Source organism: Anser anser, assembly GCF_964211835.1.
Source record: "Anser anser genome assembly, contig: HAP1_SCAFFOLD_242, whole genome shotgun sequence".
Lineage (NCBI taxonomy): Eukaryota > Metazoa > Chordata > Aves > Anseriformes > Anatidae > Anser > Anser anser.
Window position 1 is genome coordinate 110,112 of NW_028154027.1, and position 7,048 is coordinate 117,159.

Sequence of the window (7,048 nt, forward strand, 5' to 3'; positions counted from 1 at the left end):
AAAGTCAAATTTTCTGGCTGTGGAAGATGGAGCCTCATTTTTGCAGCCACTTTGAATCACGAGTTCATCTCTAAATGCACTGGGTTTTTTTGTTTTTGTTTTGTTTTGTGGTGTTTTTTTTTTTTGGTTTTTATTTTTTGAAGAGCTAACTAACCCTGGCTGTCTCCAGTCTGAGAGAGTGTTCAGATGGACTTGCTTCCTCCATTAGTTATAAGCTGTTTAAAAGCACATCCTATGTTTGAATTGTGGATGAGAGGCTCCCTTGGCAAAGTGAGGAGGCAAATTCTTCCTACCCCTTTATCATTAATTCACGGATTCAGTGTTGGTTCGGCCTCCAGGAGAAGTTAACTGGAAGTCTTTGAAGATCGATAACTTTGCTGAGGTTGTCCAGGTAGGTGAACTCGAAGACCCACAGTGACTGGAACGTGCTATTTAATGCGTCATACTGCGTTCTGTAGAAGTTACTCGTAGCCATAGTTGATCATTGCCTTGCATGTATGATCAGGTGGTTTTTGAAGAAGTGACTCCCTTTTCAGGCTTCCGGATGTGCTCCAAGGCATATTATTGAGGACGTGGAAGAGAACACTTGCTGACAAAGCTCCTGGCAGCTTTACAGAACTTTAGTTTAATATTGTGTTAGTTCCCGTAACAGCTGATTTCAAGGCATTGCTCTCCTCAAGAGACTAATTTGATGAACAGAAGAAAGCTGGAAAAATGCTTGTTACTCATTATTTTTCACTTGTTGGTACTTTGTTTAGGGTTACTTTTAAAAAGAAGATTTCACTGATCACAAGCCAGTGGAAGACTTTCAGCCCAAGCAAGGGTGAAGACAGCTCTCTCCAAGAGCAGAGGAAGTCCCTGTGGAGAGAACCCGAGCTTGTTATCAGAACTTGTCGGCATGTCTAAACAAGGAGACGATTGCTACTTCTATTTCTATTCTACCTGTACCAAGGTATGGCTGGGTTTCTTTTGCTTTGCTTTGCTTTGTTTTTTTGTTTTTTTTTTTTTGTTTTTTTTTTCATTTTTTTCAGGAAGGGGTAGAGTAGGAGGAGGAGGCACACTGGTCTTTGGTTAACGTGATAACCAGATAGATTCTGAATTCAATCGTAGCAACCTGAGGCAGTAGCATGGACGTTTTTGAGGCTGTACTATATTTTCCTTGTTGGTTTCCTTTTGGTTACAGGGAGACAACTGTTCCTTCCGCCACTGTGAAGCTGCTCTGGGGAACGAGACAGTCTGCACGCTGTGGCAGGAGGGTCGTTGTTTCAGGAATGTCTGCCGATTCAGACACATGGAAATCGATGTGAGTGCCTAAAGATGTGTTCTCAAAATAAATCAACAAAAGCATTTTTCAGTGCTGTAGGTGTGCTGATTGTGCTTTTGCAGGACAGAGTCCTTTGCTTTGGAATTACACTGGTTTCTGTTAGCAGGGGAGGGGGTGGGAGGAAGGAGAGGGAAATAAAATCAATGCCTTAGGTATGTCTTAGCAAGATTTTCTTTTATTAGACGCCGACAGTATTTTCTCAACAGATGCAGAATAACCGCTAACTAGACTGCTAAAAGCTGCTGGAGCAGGGGGGTAATAAACAGGCTGTACTAGCCTCCTGAGAGCAGGCTTGATAATGATCTATCAGGTCTCTTGTGTCCCGGAGTCCTTCAGATAATGCTGTTCTAGCTGCCTGGGCTAGGAAGCAGTGGGGAAAGTTAAAGGTGCAGAAGAACGAAGTCTCCGAGAAGTAGTTCTGGATAGAGTTAACGTAGGCAATTTAAGATGTTCTTTTTCCCTCTGAATAATCCTAGTATAATCCTGGGTGTATTAGTTTAACCCACCCTAAACTGATGTCTGAGAGTGCCTGTCTTCTCAAACTGAATGATGACAAGGCTAAACGTGCATAGTGGTTACAGCTTCTGCAAACTTTGTGAATATGCCCGGAAATACTATACTTCCGTGATAAACTGACCTTTGGAATGATGTTTCAGCACTGTATTGTGACAGCCCTATCGCTGTCGTGACCTGGAACTGTGCATCTCTTTGCAAACCTTAGGTGCATGTTATCACGAGCTTGTCTTTCTTTCTGTCTTCAGAAAAAGCGCGCTGAGATTCCCTGCTACTGGCAGAAGCAGCCAGTAGGCTGTCAGAAAGCCAACTGTGCTTTTCATCACGCAAAGGGACGTTACATCGATGGCGTCTTCTTACCACCAAGCAAGAGTGAGTTTAGGTCCTTTTTCTTTAAGTATTGAAGAATTAATTTTGCATATTACTTAGTGGGTGCCAATAGTGTAGGAGACATCAGGTAACCGTTCATTTGTGAGTGCAGGAAAAGGTCTGCAGTCCTAGGTGGTCAGCTAAACCGAGTGTACTGCTGCTGTACTGCTGGTATTTGTTTTCTGCTTTCATGCTCAGCTTCTCTCTGCTTTGTGTGATATTTGCCTTGCAGTTTGCTTTCTGTTGTTTCGTCTTCTGCTGGGTGGCAGGGAGATGTGTTGTTGTTTGAAGGCAAGTCATTGTTCACGGTGTAAACAGTGGCGGGATGGGCAAAAGGAGATGCTGCATTCATTGCCTGTGCAGGTTATCTGCCTTAGCTACCATCTTCGTGCATTGTGGTCAAAGTTTTAAACTGCCATATTACTGATGATCCTCCTCTTCCTCTAGCTACACTGCCAAGTCCGCCTGAGTCCGCGGACGATGATTTGAAAGTGGCTCAGATGTCACTGCAGCAAAACAAACTTTCTGTCCAGTCCAATCCCTCTCCATAGCTAAGGCGGGTGATGAAAGTGGAAAACTCGGAAAATGTCCCAAGCCCTACACACCCTCCAGTTGTAATCAATGCTGCAGATGATGATGAAGATGATGATGGTGAGCATGGTTTGGTTCCTGGAAGGAATTTGTGCTGTAAATGATTGTGTAAGTCTTTGGTTCTTGGAAGGAATTTGTGCTGTAAATGAATGTATAAATCACAGATGACCTGAGGTCTGACTAGCGATAGGGCAGGCAGTCCGCTCAGGTCACTGGTGGCTTTGTCTGGCAGTCAGTGGACAGAACCTGAAATGTTGGAGGAAAGCTTAGAACCACTCTTGGCTTTAGCTGGTCTGTTGTGTAAAGCTCTATGTGAAACTAGGAAGGAAATTCCTTTTTTTTTGTCTGAAGAGTAATATGTCGTGTAGTAGTTAAAGCTGCAGAGAGAATCTAGAGTCCTAGATGTTTTGTCCTAGGGTAGTCTACTTACGAGTTCATCAGGTCAGTGTAGCTGTATTAAAAAAAAAAAAAAACAAAAAAACCCAACTTTTTTATAGGAACCATGGACTGAAGTGTCATTGCATGAGCTACATAATCACGAACAATCTGGCCTATGCATAACTGAATAGATTTTTCCCCTTCAGACCAGCTTTCTGCGGAAGGAGAAGAAACTAAAACTCCCGTCCAGCAACCAGCTGAGGAAGGCCAAAATGGATTACGGATGATTTCCACTCGGAAAGCCAGTGCTACTACTGCTAAACAAGGTATTCCAGCACCTGTAGTAGGATAAATCGGCAGGATAACTTGACAATTAACTCAAAAGCAATGTGGCGTAAAAACACAACAGAATGTAGGGGTGCTGAATGGACTCGGTTATTTCCATGATCTCATTTCTCCCTGATACCATCATGTGCCCATTGGGTCAGAAAGTTGAACTGCTTTTCTCTCCTTTTGGAGAACAAAACAGGGTCACAGCATGGAGTTTAAATGGCTGCACGTGCAGCCTGGCAACCACTGTTGAAAGCCATATCTAACGATAGAGGGATCTAATATCACGTAAATGGATTAAAATTAAAACTACAGTTTTTACCCTGAAGGGTGAAAGGAGGGGCAAAATGCCATTGATTCTATGGTTGTTTCACTTGTGAGGAGTGTTGACAGGCTTTATTCTAAATACTTCTGAAAGTTCCTGAGCACTAAGAAGCCTGAGGATCTGTGGTCCTCAGTGAGTGCCTCTAAGCCTTAGTCTCATTAACTGTTTTCTGTTTTCAGAGGACGGTCTGAATTTTGGAATAAAAACACTTGAAGAAATCAAATTGCAGAAAATGAAGGAAAAAACTAAGAGACACGGTGGTGAGTTAATATTCCCTGCTTCCTTACCCGGTTCACCTTCATCCTGTGTGATGATTTTTCTTTCAAAAAAAACCTCTTCCAGTAATACCGGGTAGCTGGCTATGCTTTGGTGAATCCAACTATTTTGCCAAAGAAGTGAAATTTGATTGGCTTCAGAATGGCAGGTGATGGTGGCTGGGAGCTGCTTGAGGGATAGACTTCCATGCTTAGCTGGGGGCATCGAGCAACCTGATTCTCAGCCAGCTGGTATTCTAGATGGGAATTCCAAGGGCAACCAGAGGCAAACTAGTCACCTCTCTTATTTGCATGCTCTGGTCACTGTATGTTTGACAGTAATGAATAATTAAAGTTTTTTGTTCTTCGTGATAGTTTTTTCTGTTTGGTAAACTTCCTTATGTTTTGCTTGCTCTGAGCAGAAGGTCCTTCAAGATCTTCTCTTCCTCCCGTCGATTCTATGATTTTTCCTGCTCCGGAAAAGGAAAATGTCCGGACAGTGGTGAGAACTGTGACACTGTCTACAGAGGAAGGTAATAATTCATGCTTTTGTTTTGATTTCATTACTCCTAAACTGGAAGGTTAAGCAAGAAGGAAGGCAATTCACCCCTGTTAGCCTCCTGGTGCTGCCGCCTTCTGTTCAAAACATGCTTTTATGCTGAAAGTCCCTGGTTGTACTGGAAAGCTTTGGTGCTCAGGTTAAGTGCAGTAGCAGGAGAAAGAAAAAAATGTGTCAGCATGCAAATAGGGGGATAACTGAAAAACAGGAGAGTAACGAGAAGAAAGAGCTCTAGAGGACAGTGCTATGTAAGAAGCAATTTCTGAAGCTTTAAAGAGGCTGACAGTGGCACGTGTGGACAGTAGTGCGATAGGAGTCTGTGTATAAATTATATTGTTTAGAGTTGTGCAAATTCCTTTGAAAGGGAAAGAAGTGAAGAAGTACTTCTACCCATAGACATTCACCTTAGAAAGGAATATTTCTCAGCATTTGTACCTAATAATATTCTGCTTGCTTATGCAGCTCTGTTCTGCACAAAGTATAGCTGTCAAGCAGACTCAGATTCATTCTCGACTACATTCAGCTGGAATTTGAGGCAAACACTGAGACTATGGATACTTTTTCTAAGTTAATTATAGTTGAAATATGAGTTTGTGTGGTTTAGCTGTCAAAACAGTGCCTTGCTGGGTTTTTTTTGGACATGGGCTAACAGTATACTATTTCTATTGGCTACTGGTTTCTATGAAATAGAAAAATTTTACTTTTGTTTTAGGGGAGGAACCTGTGGTTCGACTAGATCTTGCTGAGAAACAAGGAAAACGGAAAGCCTCCGTGGGTAAGAACTTTTTATGAGCTGTTATTTAGGTGCCGCCTTCTCTATATGACTGCATTGAAGAGTATTTTTGACGTATGAGAGGAAAATGCGTTGCAGTGGAGATCTGTGTTGACTGCAGAAATGGCAAAAAAACCATTTAGCAGCTGAAAGGCAATTTTATGAAAATATGCTTGAAAAATAGAAGCTTGTGGTTGACTGTTCTCAAATCTTCCTGCAAAGAAATGTTCTTAAAATATTCCTTGTTTTCTCTGTCTGAAGCTGATGTAAGCGCCCTTCCGGTGAAGCGCAGCCTTGCTGAAAGGCTGGGGAAGAAGGTGGAGGTTCCGGGAAATGCTGACAAAGCACCAAAGAGAGGTACAGCTACTAAACAGGCATCTGGATGTGATTCACGGGTTTTGTAGTTAGGCTTTCTGTTTGTCCTTTTCCTGCGATGTTTCTTTTTGCATGTTGGCTGAGGTCTTAATCACTGGGATTCAAAGTTACCTTTCCTGCCTTGTTTTTGAATGTGAACACAAAGTTGACGTTTATGCAGCCTCCCTAATTTGGTCTTTTTCTGTTTTGCAGTTCAAGTTCCCAAGTCTGTGAAGGAGAGGCTAGGATTACCTTCTCAACGGACTAGTACTGCGAAAGGTAACAACTGGCTATTAAATATACTTTCTCCTTCTTCCTTTCCGTGAACTTAGACCGTTTTCATACAGCCCTAAAAAGGAATTCAAATGAAAACAAAGAACTGATTCCTCTTGCTCGAGTGCTGAAGCTCTTCTGACAGCCACTATCAGAAATCTGGCTCTAGGTGTGTGTTTATTTTCCGCTTGTGCCTTGTCAAGGTTTTAAGCTGCTTCTGTGAACCATCATATACAATTAGAATAGAGCCACTGCCGGGAGCAGGAATTTGAAATGCAGTCTGAAAAAGTAATCAAGTAAACTAGCATTTCTGTGTAGCAACTCTCTCTGGATAGGGCTGGTCTTCAAAATACAACAAGTGGCTCAGAGGAGGAGGAGAATGTTAGGCTATTGTCCTAAGATGCGTTATTGGGAACGCTCAGGCTTAGTTTTCCTTAGTACTGTGACAAATTTTGGAGACTTAAACTATTGTTGGACTCTCTTTAAATGTTGGCGCTTCTCATTTCTTGATGATGACAGGGAAGGCTGCTAAGCCAAAGGGAGAGGTCCATGTGAAAACACTGGAGGAAATCCGTCGTGAGAGAGCTCTTCAGAGACGAGAATGTCAAGCCAAAGCCCAGGCTGAATGGCATGGTAAAACCAAAGATCCCAGCGCAGGGGCAAAAATTGAGGGTGAGCCCAAGAAGCAGAGCGTGCTCACTCTTTCCGGGCCCAGCAAAGTGCAGTCGAAGGAGCCGGCAGGTAAAGCCAAGCCAGAAGGAGAAGTGCGTGTTAAAACCCTGGAAGAAATAAAGCGCGAGAAAGCTCTGCGGATGCAGCAGAGTGGAGAAAATGTGCCAGCTCCCCCAGCACAACCTGGACCTGCCCCAGCCGGGCAGAAATCGTTATGGAACACAAAGCTATCAGGTAATAAGATGCTTTAATACCTGCCCCGGTGAGGTGCTTCCCATATTGAGCAAGTTCCGTTTGCTCAGGATCTGCTTTGCTTTTTCCTTCAATGCAGAGG

At 43.0% G+C, this 7,048-nt stretch overlaps 1 pseudogene across 1 annotated transcript; it reads left to right on the forward strand.

Moving 5' to 3' along the window:
• The first annotated feature begins 856 nt into the window (after positions 1-856).
• On the forward strand, positions 857-6,675 carry LOC310890946 (zinc finger CCCH domain-containing protein 11A-like; annotated as a pseudogene). The gene is made up of 10 exons: positions 857-952; positions 1,184-1,303; positions 2,086-2,209; positions 2,654-2,857; positions 3,382-3,501; positions 4,010-4,090; positions 4,507-4,617; positions 5,356-5,418; positions 5,677-5,772; positions 6,562-6,675. The product of its transcript is annotated as a zinc finger CCCH domain-containing protein 11A-like (transcript).
• The last annotated feature ends 373 nt before the right edge of the window (positions 6,676-7,048 follow it).